Here is a 16,114-nt window from a genome sequence, read left to right as displayed (position 1 = left end):
GTTGGCTTTACAAAGTGATGACAGTTATGTACTGCTGAATCAGCTGTACAAAGAGGAAGTTTATCACAGTGAGGTAGTAGTCAGCTGTTTGAACAAGTATGCTTTCTGTCTCCACAGGAAACAGAAAGATGAGGACCCCAGTAATATTGTATTCAATCAGTAGTAAGATAAAGCAGCTGTGAGTTAGAAGATAAAAGGTTATTGCTAATTAAACTTGCATTTTAATATTACTCTCACAGTTTACAAATTTTGACTGCTGATTCAACGTGGATAATTTAAGTTCCAGAGCTATTATATTGGGATCTTTATGCTTGGATCAGTATGAAATGGATGAGAGAAAAAAAAAAGAAATTACCACCTTCTATAGGTTGACATCACTGGTTTCAGACAGATCCAATCTAGTTCAGGTTTGCATGCTTTTATTGTGAAACAAATTGCAAAGAGTGAAATAATGACTCCACCTCCAGAACCAAGGGAGCTACCAAGGGATTAGCAAAACTGGACTATTTTGTACAAAAGAAGTTGGATGCTTATTAAATTTACAAAGAAAAAACCACACCTTTTATTTTAGGGAATTACTAGGGTCATAAATGTAAGCACAGGAAAGTTGAGAGTTACATAGGTAATTTTACTAATGTAATAATATGTGTGTGTTATTACATAAACAAATTTTTGATTACATATATAAAATCAGTGCTTTGTTTCATCCCTGATCAGTGGGAGATGGTCATATGCTTTATTTATAGCATGTTAGTTTTCAGTCCTGCTACAAAGGCAACCCAATTTCTTCACAAGCCTTTCTGCAGAGATGAGACAAGTAATTTCTACATCTGTAGAACAGGCAACTGAGACATTAGGTTAATTAGATTAAAATATTCTAGTTCGTGATGTCAAATTTCACATACTTTGAACCTGATTTCTACTGTTCTTAGTCACATACAGTATTTTACATGAGGTTTAGCTCCCACTGAGTTCACTTGCAGTTGTAAGTGTCTGCATTTCTGCAAATTGATAAGAGTTCTCAAAGCCAGTCACTAGAACACACAGTAAGAACAGCCACCTAGGAACAGTTATTTGAGTGCATCATGTAAAATCACCATGACTAAGCACAGATTCCACACAATTCATCAAGCAGCATTCAATTGTCTTAGCCACAAAGCCCCCCCTTTTTTTAAGCCCTGAAATCTCTGCTTCATTTACTCCACATGTTCTAACTTCTGTAACAGACAAATACACATCCTGTACTGTACAAATCCTGGACTCATACTCAGAATAGATCCCTTTCCCTATTCCAATCAAATAGCTGCCTCTTAGGCAAAGCACGTGACACTTATGATGAGTTAGAGGCTGTACTATAATGTATTAAGTGCAATAGGTCAGAGTTAAACTTAAATGTTTGAAAAAAGTGAGCTCTTGATTTTTGGCCTCTAAATAACATTATTGTACTGTGACATTTTGAGACTTTTAATTGATGCCTACATAGCTCACTAAAATTATTAAAAGCTTAAGACCCACTCAACTACTCAAGTTTAGACACTGTAAAACCTAACGACTATTATCTGAACATGCACTAGAAAAGGAAGTAGTATTTTGCCAGCATGATATGCACATTTTCTGTGACCAAAGGAATGGTACAAGCCAGATGCGCACACACGCTCCTAAATTATTCTCCTCCACATCTGTCAGATGAATCCGTTTCTTTTTTCCAGAGGGCCCACGTCCTTCACCAGGGAGAAGGAACAGGACATGGGAAGAGGCAGTGTGGTACAAGAAAATGCTGCCCACTCTTATTTCAATGTCAGCACCCAGATCCAGCCATTACAATTCCTAGCAGAAGTGGAATGAAATATGCAGCTCTACCCTGCCTGGAGCATTCCCAGTGTGAACAGAATCTAAAGGAAACTTACTGTGAAGTTTTAAGAAATTCCTATTAAGCCCATGCAAATAGCAATCTTTCAAAGCCTTGTAAACCGGTCTGGAAATTTGGGCGGATTTTTACAGGGAGGCAAAAGGCACATCCTCAACACAAAGGCTGAACTATTGCCAAATTTAATCCTTGCTTCAGAGCTTGGGGGCACTGGAGCATCAAAGAAGGACACCAGAATATTCTCACACAAGCAAAATAGCATACTTTTCACTAGCCTTATTCTTGGAACAGAACTGTGTTGGCTGAAACTTTGAAAAAAATTCAGCCCAAAGCAGACATCTGGCATGGAAAAATCTGTCTGGACTGAACGTTGGCAAAAGTTATAAAGTATCTAAGAGTTAAGCCTTAAAATGCAAAGGGTCACACAACCTTATAGTACAGGTGGCACTAGCAGCTCTACCTATAGTAAATATTATACTTTAAATCCATTTCAATTGACTCAGCTGCCAAACCTATTCTTTAAAAGCACTAGCCACTGTGTGTATGTATATATCTCTATACGTGTATACGTATGTTTCACCCGAACTCTACAGCATAAATCCACTACGAGAAAATGCCAGATTAAGTTTCCACCTGTATTTTTTCCTCCTACGTAGGTCATTAAGAATCAGTCACTATTAACTGGCTTCCAGGAAAGTTTTAAAAATTAGCTATGGTATTAATTACCAGAGTGAAATTAAAAATTGGAAGGTTTTTCTGTTCTGTGTTTTACCAGAAAAGGTTTTTTTAAAAAGGGAAACAAAGGAAAAGTTCAATGCAAGCTCAATATTAGTAACTCAGGACAGTTCCTGTGGCTCTAAACTGGTTGTACATAAAATAGACTAAAAGCCTAGGGTTTTGTTGGGTTTTTTTGTTTGGTTGGTTTTTTTAAAAAATTTTTGCTTCTAATCCTATGAAATTGTGACATTGTAAACAAGAGGAACATGAGAGTCAAAATAAAGGAACAAAGGGATAAAAATTGAAATGGAAGAGTCACTCACCTGTCCTTTGCTGCTGTTACATACTCTTATCTATCTCTTCTCCTGCTTTCTCTCCACTGCTTTCTTATTTTTCCTGTCCTCTGCATGCTACAGCTTTATCTATGGACATACACTCCCACTCCAGTAATCCATGGTTTTTTGAAAGTCAAAGCAGAAATAACATTCTCAATGGAAATCTCCCCAGCCAATTTAATAGCCCTGTTTCTTTCCTTTATTATATAGTCCAGAGATTCTACAGAATTCCATACACATTTGGCAAGGCTACTATTGCAACCAACAGGTGTTCTACTATAGAAGATGAAAACCACATAACAAAGTTAAAAAACTTGGGGGAAAAAAAAACCAAGGCCAAAGCAACTTGAGGCTACACTTCAGAAAGATGACTGAACACAAGACCAAAGCTTTTAAAAGGAATCTTGTTCTACACTGGTATTGCTGGCCTCCATATAGGACAGGAAATTATTTATCCAAAGAAGGCTTTTCTGTTGTACTTAATCCTATTTAAAACTGCATATTGGCCTGTTTTCTATACTCAGTGATGTTTGGCTTAAATTCTGTGTTGTCTTCAAAGTGGCATATAACTCAAACTAGGCTTATAAACTCAACCCAAGTTGTTTGCTATATTTACAGTAGACTAACATCCTTGAAACAATACATGATTTTTGTTGCCCTATGAATATCTTTTGTGAAGACACAGAAAGGAAGGACAGCCCCACTGTAAGCAGTTTCATACTCAGGGTCATTACAAACACATCCCAAAATACACTCTGCACAGGACCCCCAGAGTTCAGGGGAATAAGTTTTCTTCATATACATGCACAGAAAAAAACAGTTTGTTTTTTCCCCTGGAGAAAAAAAAAATCCTCTTCTGTATACGTGCACTGACAGAAAGCTGAGAGTTACTGGTGCCACCACAGCTTCAGTGGGGTACAATGTGGTTCCGAGATGTTGGTACCTCATCACATTTTCATTTAATCAGCTGTACTACTAGATCCAAATGGTAACACACATTTCTAGTGCCTCTAAAACAGGCTGTGAAACCAAACAGCATTTGATTTTACACCTTCTACTTTTGTCATAAAACTGTTAAAGCTGCTTCTTTTTATTTTAGCCATCTTTGAAAATAAAAATCATGGTTAGATTCTTCTTCACAAATACAATTTTGCCTTTCTATGTGCTTAACTAGTTCTTACCATACAGTCACATCAAAATCCTAAGCTTTTCAAAGCAGGTGTTCTCAATAAATAATGTATTCTTCCAAGCAGAAGATTATAAAACTAAGTTCCAGAGGAAATAAATGCTATTTTCAGAAATGAAGTATTCATCAATACACTGACTTTCTCCAAGCTCAGCTATGAAATATGGGAAAAGCTTTTCCCTGTTTAGCCTTTTTTTGTGTGGTTTTTTGTTTTGTTTTTTTCCCCAGCTATCCAAATATGTTTTCACAACAACTGACAAGAAGGAAGGCTGGCTTAATTTCCAAAATTCTCTTTCCATAACTGCCATGTCCTACCATACAGCTACCAGGATTCAGAATCAGTAGATCTCTGCATAATTCCAAGTATTGGAACTGTCAACACATGAAGTAGCAGAGCTTGGGCTTCAGCCATCACTTCACTTAGGAAGGAAGAGAACCAGTTAATAGCAGTGATGCACCAGTTCCAGCAGAAAAATGAAGCGTGTCCAAAAGAAACTTTGCAAGTTCCAAGTGAGTCAAAGGAGGGACACCACATTAGCAGCCTAACAAGAAACACAGAAACATGCTCAAAGGACCCACTGTGAAAAGTACACTTCTTTGCTCTAACGAAGCAACGACCACCTAAGGAGGTGGCTCTGTGGTCTTAATCAGTCACCTACTTAAACGGTCAAGAAATCTAACTTCAGTCCATTAGGTAAGAGAAGTTTTCCATTCTTCCAAATAGCAGTTCCTGAAGAGTCTAGAGCAGCAGAGTCCATCCGTCAGGAAGATTCAACTACGGATTTGGGCAGACAGGAGACCAGTTGCAGAATAAGCTATATTAGGCAATGAAACCTGCAAATACTAAACATTCCTATCATATATAAGCTTTTTGTTCAAATGAGCTGAAAAATAACTTCTGGGAAGGTTGAAGAGAAAGGTCAGAAAGATCCTTGCAAAAAGTTTTAGAGAGTCTCCTTCTTCAGACTATTCTGCTCCAGATTAAAACAGTAAAAATTAACCAATGCCCAGGGTCTTAGAAAGTTGTATCCGATTAAAAGAGACAACTAAACACACAAGCCAAGCCAGAAAGTAAGTAAAGTTTACTGATACAGATTACCAAAATAAATATTTGTCACAGAATGTGTATCTGAACCTAGAAGTAGCATAGAAGTCAACTAGACTACAGAAAAATGAAAATATACTAGTGAAGTGCTCAATCAGCTCAATAGGGAAACACTATGAAAAACATGACAAAATATATTAGGCAAAATTTTAATGAATGCACTAAATTTGACTTCATTTTGTACAGATCAGTTTTCAACACATCTTGCTGAATTTCTCTCGGAATCATTTGCACCCATATAAATAATTAAACCCATCAAGTGTGCCAATTCAGTTTATGCAGTTAAGCTGTTTGTAAGTGACAGTGTATATATGTCCAGAATCACCTGTAGCTTATCTTCATTTCACTCACTTCTGAACTGCTGACTGAAGTGGTGAGAAGTCCGGCAAGAATTAAATATTCTTTAGAAAATGGCCTGTAAAGCAACACTTCTGCTTTATTACATCCAGCAAAAGCAGCTCACCAGCATCTTGAGGATCTTGCACTGTGAACTCCTGGTAAAAGGCAGGCATCTGAAAAATGGAGTTTACAGCCTCTGATGGGGAAGGAATCAGCTTCCACTATGAGGACCTCATCCTTTAAAATATGATTGGCCAAGTTTTAAATAACTTGACAAGTTGTGAAAGAGCAATAGACTGAGGTGCAAAAAGGATCCGATCCACAGAATTTTTATTTATTTTTTTTTAAACAATACTTGGTAAATAGCATAAAACCATTGAACTGGAAGCTAGTATAATGCTTGGAACTAAAACTGTAATGCTTCTACAAAGGTATCACAGAAAACTTTCAAGTAGCTTTTCCACGACACATGCAACTGGATGGATGGAGATCTGCAGACAGATCACTGATACAACACAAAATAGCCACTATCGACAAACCTGTCTGAAGTCTGATCCAAAATTTTTTCAAACCATGCCCCTCCTCTCTCCCCCACCTCATTGCCATCACTACCAACCTGAGCATCAGTGTGAGTTTATCATGGCTATCCAACAGATACTGTAATACAGAATCACCAGGGGCATCCCCTTTGGGCATCTCCTCAGGGACACAAAAATATGTTTGAAGAACTGGAATTTCTCAGAACAGCATCATGTATAAGTCCTATACTCCCTAGCGGTCCCCTACATAAAAAATAATCTTGATCCATTCTGAAGTCTTAGACATGAGGGGAGCCTCTGGTGAGTAAGTATGCACGTAAGACTGGTGTCAAATGGGAGAAATGGGGTACAATTACACATGCTGTGGAGCACCAAGAATTTCATGACACCGACTCACATGAAAAACCAGCTGTTTCAAAAGTATCAAGTTACAAAGAATCATAAGTACTGGTGCCTGCAAAAGGGTCAAGGCCGTGCTGAACTGCCCACTTAAAAAAAAATCCTGACAGATGAAGTCACTTTGGTGGAAGTCCCACAGGTTGTTACACAGATGGTCTGGGGACATGTGGAGGGGCCCCTGTCCGTGGTACTTAAGCAACCACCACCCTGCCCATCACACCCACACTACCGCATCTGCTCACAGTACTTGATGACAACACTTGCACACTCAGGTACATGCAGCCGGAGACACAAATAAATAGCCTGCCAAATGCTCAGCTACCATCGAATTGTCAGCCAAGACTGTCTTACTCAATTGTAAATTCAGAAAACATTGTCTGCTTAACTCTGGGTGGGAGAAAAAGAACAAGCAAAAGGAAAGAAAAAAATAGACAACAATCTTTGAATACTTCATCCTCTAAAATTTGGCTGGAAACAACTCTTCATTCTAGAAACTGCATCTGCAGAAACCATCAGGAATTTGTCACAAATTCTTTGCTAAAAGTCTCTCTGGAAAGAAAGTAATGCTGTTTTCACATTTGTTGTGCCATATACACTTTTAATACGTTCTGTGAGGGACGAAACTCACAGGCAGCGTAGAATTCATTACAAAAATATGTCTCAAGACAATATATAATGACTCAGAGAAGGCAAAAAATGTTAAGTAGGCTTGGACAGTTTTCCCTCAGGTCCCACATCTTTAAAAATCCAATTTTTTTGTTGAGCGAGGTCACTTGAACTTTTAGATAACAGAGTTTATGCTTGACACATCCATAAATTAAATCTCACTAGAGAAGAACTGCCTGTCTGTGTATCTTTTAAGCGGCCGCCAACCTATCCACTAGAACTTAAGAAAAATATAAAAACCTTCTCCCTGTCTCCCTTTGGAAAGCAGAGTGATCAAATCAGCAAATATAGAGTGACAACTCAGTCTAGCATGGAGTTTCATATGTGCACATAAGAAATAAGGCCTAAAACTCCAAAGGTTTCTTCAACCCACAGCAGGAAGTCATCTAAGTTTAGTTTGGTTTCAGCTAAAACAAGATTCCATCTTAACAGGAACCTGTTGCTCCAGAAGAAATACTGTCTCCAACTGAAATCCGTCATAACAGCTGTGAAATTTTGGATCTGTGATTTAATGAAAAATGGTTTTCATAATTCATTTAAGGATCAGTCAAGGGTGGAGGAAGGGAAGACAAACATATCCTAAGCTCATTAGCATTCTCCTGCTGGGACCTATGTCTCATTAACCAGCTGTCACAATAGACGGGAATGCCATACCTTTGCAGGTGCACTGCTATTAAGCTTTGAGAAGACTTCTGGTATCAGGGGAAATCCTTCAGACCTACAGGGATTTGGCTCCAATGTGAATCTCAGTTACTTCCCTTGAGCTTGGCAGATAGTGTGCTGAAGCTGAAAAAGCAACAAAAAAAATTCTTGAGCTTATGCTCTAGAGTGGTGGCCTGGCTGACAGTGTCAAAAATAGGTAATGCAGCCCAAAACAAACTTTCTGCTTCAGTTTGCCTACTTCTGGTACCCAAGCTGTTTAAAGTCTAAGTTGCAGACATACTGGAACAGACTGCATCTGGGCAGTCTGGTCCTAAAATGAACGGTAGAAAAGCCATGGTTTGCTGTCAGTCTTTAAACTTTCCAAGACTCCAGCATTCTGAAAGAAGGATGAGGAAATTTTTTTTATTTATTTAAAAAAAAAAAAAAGAACCCAGGGTACTATCCAACTAAAATTACCAGTAGCTCAGAGTATTATAGATGTAGACAGGAGAAAGGAAACAGCACATTTTAAAAGAGTCCCACAAGAAAATGGCTAGAAAATATCTAGCCAACACTGCGCATTTAGAAAGAAGTGCAAATCTCATTTAGTGAAATCAAACATTTTGTACCTTTTAGGAAGCACTTCAAATCATAAAAAGCTTCTCACGGCAATGTTTTTTCATTTTACAGACAAGTAAATAAGGAGGAGGTCCCATATATGCAAGGCAATGGGTAAGCATCCTACTAAGCAGGAGTCTGGCAGTTGATGACCAACTGATACAAGCCATTTTTATATGCTCTGTGACAATACAGAATAGAACCAGAAGATTCTCTAACAATTCTATGTTCATAGGATAAACTGTTGTAAAAAATGGAGCAAACAATGGCATAAACATGGCAAATGTGACTCAGAGCTGTTCCTTTGAAAACCCTTCAAGTAACTTTTACCTGATCAGAAAACAAGAAGAAAAAAAGGGAGACTGCTTTAGGAAAAAAAAAAAAAGCTTTAAGCACAACAAAACAACATTCCAACAAATGGCACTACCTGCATTCAAAGTTTCAAGTCACAACACAAAATAGCGACACAATACCAAAAAACCCCATCTGGTTAAGTATGTGGAATAAGGTTTTCATAACAAAGGAAATGGTGCACAAATTCCTTAAAAATTACTTTAAATGACACATGACTAGCCCTTTTATTTAAACTCTTATCTTAGTCATGAGTCTAAGTCTGTTGTCCTCCCCCAAAAGCATGGAAAAGCCCTAAGATTTTCAAATTCCTGCACTAAGATCTAAAAGCCTTAGTCCCTCTTCGAAGAGGTATCCATCAAAAATAAGGACATCATCTGCTACTACTTGCAGGTGCATCAGGCTACTCTCAGGGAAGATAGAAGCACTTCAACCATCTGCTGGAGAGGTAGCAGAAATCAGGAAGTAGGATAGCAGAAAGTGAAGAGCAGACAGCTATACAAAGAGAAGAATACACAGATTGAACAAGAGCACTGGGACATGCTACAGCAATAAAATCTGAAAAAAATATATTAAAAAACCCTCTGAAGTTCAGGTGAATTTACACTAAATGGGACTACTGACCTAAGAATGGGACAAGGAGTTAATATTGGCAGCTGCCTTTTATGAAAGGTAGAAGAACACTACAGAATTTTACAAGAAAGGAGAGAATAAGCAGAATTTCCTGTAAGCGAAGAAACAAGTGTTTTAAAAGGAAATCCTACAATATTTACTTGTTAAGCGATGGCCTTATACAAGATGACCTTAAGGCAGATAGAATTAAGACATCAGAAACCAGGAGAGAGAAGAGCATAAAAGAAGGTGTCCCATCAATTCTTCCAAACCAGAACCGATGAGGACAAGTGGAAACAAATATAAGTGGACTGTATGGATGCACTGCACAAATTTGTTGCAAATGGAAGCTAAATGACTGAAAACACTACTGGGAAATAACTAATCTTACAAAGGTGCAGAGGTTTGCAAAATGGATGAAAACTGTACTTCCCATGTCTGCAGTTCCCATTCGTTCTAACGTATATAATGGAATGTAATACGTTTGTCTGAAAGTGCAAAAATAAGTCAGCTCATAATTTACCTTCAAAATTGTTTAGCCATATCCAGGAAATATGTCTAGACATAGCTACAGTTAAATTATACAAACAAAGCATTTGAAAAAAATCAGATTATGCAATGAATATTACAGATTTAAGCATCTGAAATCTAGCCACACTGAGTTAATCCTGTATCAAATCTTGACTAACTTAGCAGAGATAGCCTACTGATTGCACATGCCTTGTACTTTGCATCCCAGAGAATGCTGAAGTGCTTCAGAAAATTAATATGGGAAATTAATAAATATAAGGAAATGGGAATATGACAAGATTTAAAGAAGTCAATAGCAGTAGCACACAGCTGCTAACTTTCAAGCACCCTTTATAGGTGAGGGGAAGAAAGTCCATCTAAAACAAAAGAAAAACATTCCCCTCACTGAAAAGGGCTTGCTGCAGAGAACTAGTTCTGATCTTCTACCAGAAGACAGACCCACAAAACTGCACGGCTCTAACATCTTATCTGTTAGACAAAACGTTACTTCCTGAATGACTTTGTTAGAAAAAGACTGCAATGAATTATATTTGAGTGCTACCAAGTTAAAAAATCCTACTTGCTTTTTACCAGCAAAAGAACAAGTTGTTGCTTTGTAAGACAAAAAACCACTGGGGTTAAGTGAAAGCATTTCTCCTGGTTCCATGGGAAAGACTGGTTTCTGAGGAAGCAGAGAATGAAGGAGGGTTGCCTATCCTAAAATCAAGGAATCTGAAGATCCTAAACCTATATAAATAATCCTGCAGATGTATAGTATATAAGCAAATAAAACATTTTTGCATCTGGATAAGGACTCTGTGGATGCAGATACTCTAAAGGTGAGAGGGGCAAAACCAGATAAACTGTAACATTACTCAAGTTCATTATATCATGCCAGGTTTCAATAAGCAAATGCAGAGTAACATTTCATAGGATCCAGAGCAGATGTAATGCTCGACTCAAGGAATATTTACTCATTGGAAACAAATGCAAGACTGTTGTGAAAACTATTTGTGTAAATTTAAAATGCAATGCCTCATCTGAGAAAGATCCCAAATTCATAAACATGTCTCACTGGAGATATATTTTTGTAAGAATGAACTTTAAAAGAGAAGAAATATGAATATATCTGTCAGAGGTTCATCTGGGTAGTTTTATACGAGCCAGAATACACTTTCATAAATTTGCAAAGCTGGAATCGGGACTGTTGCCCAATGGAAGCATTTAGTTTTGTACCTACACACAATTTCTTTTTCTTTAACGTCCTGGAACATATGCAGTAGAGTTTTTACCTTTTGCTTGTGATTTCTTACAAATCCGTATGTAAAAATGTCCAGAAAAATGCAAGGCTATTTTTCATTGTTTAATGTGGGGGTCAGACTCTGGAGTCTGCCTCTCTCAGTCTAGATGAATTCTATTTCTTGACTTCTCTCTAGGAGTCAAAGACTACTCAAGTCACCATCCGCTCAAAGAATATATAGTTCAAAAAGTTATTCAGATGGAACCATACAGTGCCGGGCTAATAACCACCTTACTGCAACAGCATGTCTACTACAAACAGCATTCTGGAATAGCCTTAATGCTACATTCAACAGATGTAGAATATCAGCTCTTCAGTATAAACTGTATGAGATTCAAAATAAAATCACATCACGTATGCTCCTGAAGGATGAGGGGGCAGCGGAAGAAACAAAACAAGAATGACATAACTGAAAACTTGCTTACCAATAGGCCTACTAAGTCCTAAATCTAAAGCTCATGTCAGATACCATCTTACTGCTTAGAGACGTGAAGTCAGTAACAAGCTGAAGGAATTGGATTACAAATGTATGCGACTTACTGTATATCTTAAGTCCTGTGGCTACATATGCTCCTCTGCTTAATTTAATTCTGCTATGCAAGTAAATCTTTATCTCCTCATGACAGACAGTATAAATAAAAGGAAGAAAATCTAATAGTTCCACAATAGAAGTTCTTACCCCAGCAGTCCTGGATTTACCTAAAGCCAATTTATAAAAACCTCTGTTAAACATAGTGACCATCACAATCACAACAAAGACCTGTTCAAATAGAGGGAAGCCTACTTGAAAATTTTACTAAATAATTCCTCCTGATACAGAACTGCAACTCTTTTCGCAACACCAAAAAACTCCGACAAAATACGATTTGATTTAACCTTACTAATTATCCTCAGTAACATCATCTTGCTTAGTAGTAACAAATGAATCTCAACATAAGAGAAACAGATTAGGATTTTCTGCATTTGCTAGTAGAAATTATCCAAAAAATCCTTCATACCCATAGTTGAATTTGACCTCTGACAAATAAAGAGAGGGGAAAATTTAAAAAAAAAAATTTAAAAAGCATAGTAAGTGTTAGGGGCTAGGCTCTCATGAGTCACTCAAAGTCTATGACCGAGAACAGTGTTCATAAAAAACCTCAGTAAAGCTGTATTTGTTAACATTCCTTTAACATGAGACATAAAACACTCCAGAATTCATTCTGAAATAAAATAGGAGTGTGAGATAAACCTACTCTAGGAATTGAATGAAGAAGGGCACAGGCCCTCACACGTATGCTACATTATTACATTCCACCCTCTCTTGTGTGTCCCTGTAGAAAATGGAAAAACCTGGGAAAGGTTTTTCTGATTCAAATGCATGATCTCAGTTATCTTATGACAAAATAAGACAGAGAACAGTCCTAAGAAACAAATAAATTGTACTTCAGATCTATAGAAACATTACCATGTATTACTTGAGATAAGGAACAGGATAAAACCACATTAGATTTCTGTCCACCCCCAGCCCCCACTTAGGAAAGAATTAGATGGAGACACTGTCTAGCAGTGTTCTCAAAGCTCCTAGCAGACACATGATCCCCGACCAAAACAACATTTCAGCATCAAGGGAACAAGACCTAACTCTAGGAAGGGCTGTCATGATGGTACCTCTGACACAACTGAACCTCTTGCTCAAGAACTTTGTATTTGTTCTACATCTCTATCACTTGCCTGGTAGTATTTTCTGCTGAACCTCAAGGATTGCTTTAACTTGTCATGTGAAGAACATTCCTCTCCATAACCACTTTCTTAATGAATTCTCAGTTTTCCACTAAAATCTTAAGTCTCAGGAATTAAAAAAATTATTGTAATGATAAAACCCCCTCATATACCTACATGACATACATTTGTTCATCTACTTTTACCTGGAGAAAAAGTCTGTCTTTTCATTTTTGGAGATATAGAATAATTTATTCCTACTACTGTTTATAAATGCTAAGACTACTTATAAATTTATGGAAAGTTTTGGCTGTTTGTTTTGGTGCTGGCCTGACAAAGCATGGCATACCCAGGGCGTTTCATGGATTTGTTTTGGGGTTTTGTATTAGGCACTGGTTTTTTTTAAAGTCTTACTTAGTAGCAGCACCTGATAACTTTGCCACAAGGTAATACCTACTACAAATAGTTAAATCTATTTGCATCAGTACAAACTAATTCAAAGATACTTACAACATGGAAGCCATGCATAGGGCAGAAAATAGTAAGTGGTGAACCAATTGGCTGCTAATTTCTTCTATACTGGGGCCACTTCCTCGCCCCACTCCGCTGCTAAGCTGTTAAAGAAGAGTGGTTACGATAATCATAAGATGTTCCCCGCTGCTGTTGCCTACAAGTTGTTTAAGTGAAACAGAAAATAAGGCGTGGTGCACCAGTTGACAAGACAGCACGAGGCTTTTAGTTCTTAAGTATCCTAGAAAGTTCCCATTTCTTCATTCCTTTCATATCTTCTTATGCTTAACCCAAATTAAATGTCAATTGCTGGCTTTCCTCTTTGAAGGATTTTAATAGTGTGTTAGTAGTAGCACCCAGAGGGATCAGAAACAGTCTTTGATCTGACCTTTCTGCACATACTGAGCACTTCTCACTGCTTGATATTATCTAGTACTCCCTCTAAGGATTACTTTCCACAATTAAGTCTGTGAAGACAATCAGGTAAATCAAAGCTGGTTATTTATAATTCACTGACTTTATCCTCCCAATCCTGATCCACAGTTGGGCGGGGGCCTCAAATGCCACTGCAAGGTATATCCAACTGGCTAGCAACCTCTCCAGAAAGAGAAAAGCAGGAGCGGGCAAGCAACATCTTACTATCATCTCTGACACAGAAGAACTCTTTTTAAAATCTTTCAAGGAAGATGCTGGAGTTCAGTATTGGACTCCAACAATGTTCTTTTACATATGGGATCCAAAAACAGAGCAGATAACTTCTCAGGTCTGGGGAACTTCAAGGATGGGAAAGAACATGATCGTAGAATGTGTTGGGAGGGAAGAAAAATAAGAGGAGATAGGTAAACAGCTCACTGTTTAACAGTTTCCATGCAGTATGCAGGGCCCTTTGCTGCAGCAAAACATGGTTTTCCTTCCATATACAGGTCTTCTGATATCAGAAAGCACTTCCCCAGGACCTCCTCCCTAGCATGCTCCTCCCTAGAGATTAAGAAGTAGCCTGTTCCAGTTTCTTCAATGGTACCTACCTTTTTGCTCTGCTAAATAACTGGTAAAGTCAGGTGTCTGGATTCCTCCCAGAATACTCCTCATTTGCCCCCACACTTTCCCAAAATCCAACAAATGATACACCAGGCAAACAAAGAAAGCAAACATTTTTGGCTTTCCTCAGGTCAAACCTTGAAGCCTGTGTGACCAGGAGCATCTTCAAACAGGCAAGAAAAAACCTAACTGACAATCCACACAGCAATTTCCCCTTGGGGACACACGCAATTAAATTGTTGCCAGAAGCTTTCCTTCAAATCTTTACTAGGATGGAAAACAGAGAGATGCATGACATTGTTACAGCCATTAACACTGTATGGAAATTCAGAGCACAGGCATTCCCTTGTCAAAGATTTAAGAAAATAAAAAAATCTCATTTTGTGCCCAAACAACCTGTTGACCTAATTTCTACAATGGATTCTAGCACATTTGTTCACGAGAAGTTACAAGAACAGTAATATAAATTCATAAATAATTTGCTGTGTAACAGAGGACCACACCTGCGTGGAAAAGCATTATGCTTTAATCTGAAATAGAAATTAAGATAACCTGTACGTAAGAACTAGCCCATTACCATAATGATAACAGTAAGAAGGAGAGACATATACTTTTGCAATTACTTCACTGAAGGAGAGACACACATATATAGTTCTGTGGTCATATGACATGATCTTAACCACAACTGAGGGGGGCAGGAACAAAAAAAAAAAACCACAAGTGAAGTCAGTCTGTAATTTTTTTTTAAACAGATAACCAAAAGCATAATTTCTATACTGGCAGGCACACAGTGACATCATTTGCCACTGGCAATCATACTAGAAGAAGGACTTCAGCAGTGTTTATTCAGTCAGATAAATAGATAACTATCTTAAGTATCAAGGTAAACTATCACACTTTACCTAGCATGAACCTTATAATCTGGTTTATAATCACTTCCTTTTCTCTTCACTTTTATGAATCTAGCAAAAGCCTAGAAACTGTAATCATCTGCCCCTGCATTAAACAGTTTGCTTACCAAGGTCTCCAACTATAAGCCCAAATAGAGAAGAGAATAAAAATAAGAGAAAGTACACGCTACAGTTTGCAAGTGAATAGTATTACACATATTTTATAAACTACAGTTAAAATGAATTCTTATCAACTGAGGGAGGTGATCTGATTGAGCACCATGAAGACATTCTAGATGAGCCTGCACACTGAAACCCAGTATAGGCTGTAATGCTAGATGCACTTGTGCTGTTATAAAGTGAAAACTAGACCACTTGTTTGCACTAAAAAGGGAGGGAGGGCAGGCGGAGGGGGAATGAAGGGAAGGGGTTAAAATATTGAAGCAGGGAAACAAAGTATTTGAGTGTCTTCTGTCAGGCCATCATCTCCCCCTCCACACACACCCCCTCCTTATTCCTCACTCCCATGTTCCATCTTCAAGCAGAATGCTTAAACGAAGGGAAGAGCATCAAGCTCTTTCTTGATAGGGGTTTTATTTTGCCAAAACCAGATCTCTGCTTCCTTCTCTTAATTCTAAGCCATTAATGATTATCTGCAAGAATAATCTAGTGAGCCTACGTTGGTAAACTGTAATTAGAAATCCCTAAAAACTTCAAAAAAACATTGACCAACAAATACCCCAGTGCACTCCCCAAACACAGAACCTTTATTCCAACAGGAACTTACAG

The 16,114-nt window shown here is 37.9% G+C and overlaps 1 protein-coding gene across 11 annotated transcripts in view; it reads right to left on the bottom strand.

Annotated features, from left to right (window-relative positions):
* Positions 1 to 16,114, bottom strand: part of ANAPC10 (anaphase promoting complex subunit 10) — a 115,717-nt gene that overhangs the window by 79,678 nt on the left and 19,925 nt on the right. For 3 of the 11 annotated variants that reach the window (XR_012660242.1, XR_012660239.1, XR_012660240.1), the window contains exon 5: positions 7,808 to 7,939. The exons of 7 other annotated variants lie outside the window; for them this stretch is intronic. The gene's annotated coding sequence lies outside the window, so the exon portion shown is untranslated. Of the gene's footprint in view, positions 1 to 5,168; positions 5,723 to 7,807; positions 7,940 to 16,114 lie in introns of those variants that run through there. One more of the 11 variants, XR_012660241.1, reaches the window with a different exon arrangement.

This window comes from Phalacrocorax aristotelis, chromosome 4 (assembly GCF_949628215.1).
Source record: "Phalacrocorax aristotelis chromosome 4, bGulAri2.1, whole genome shotgun sequence".
Lineage (NCBI taxonomy): Eukaryota > Metazoa > Chordata > Aves > Suliformes > Phalacrocoracidae > Phalacrocorax > Phalacrocorax aristotelis.
This window is presented reverse-complemented; position numbering and strand designations above follow the sequence as displayed.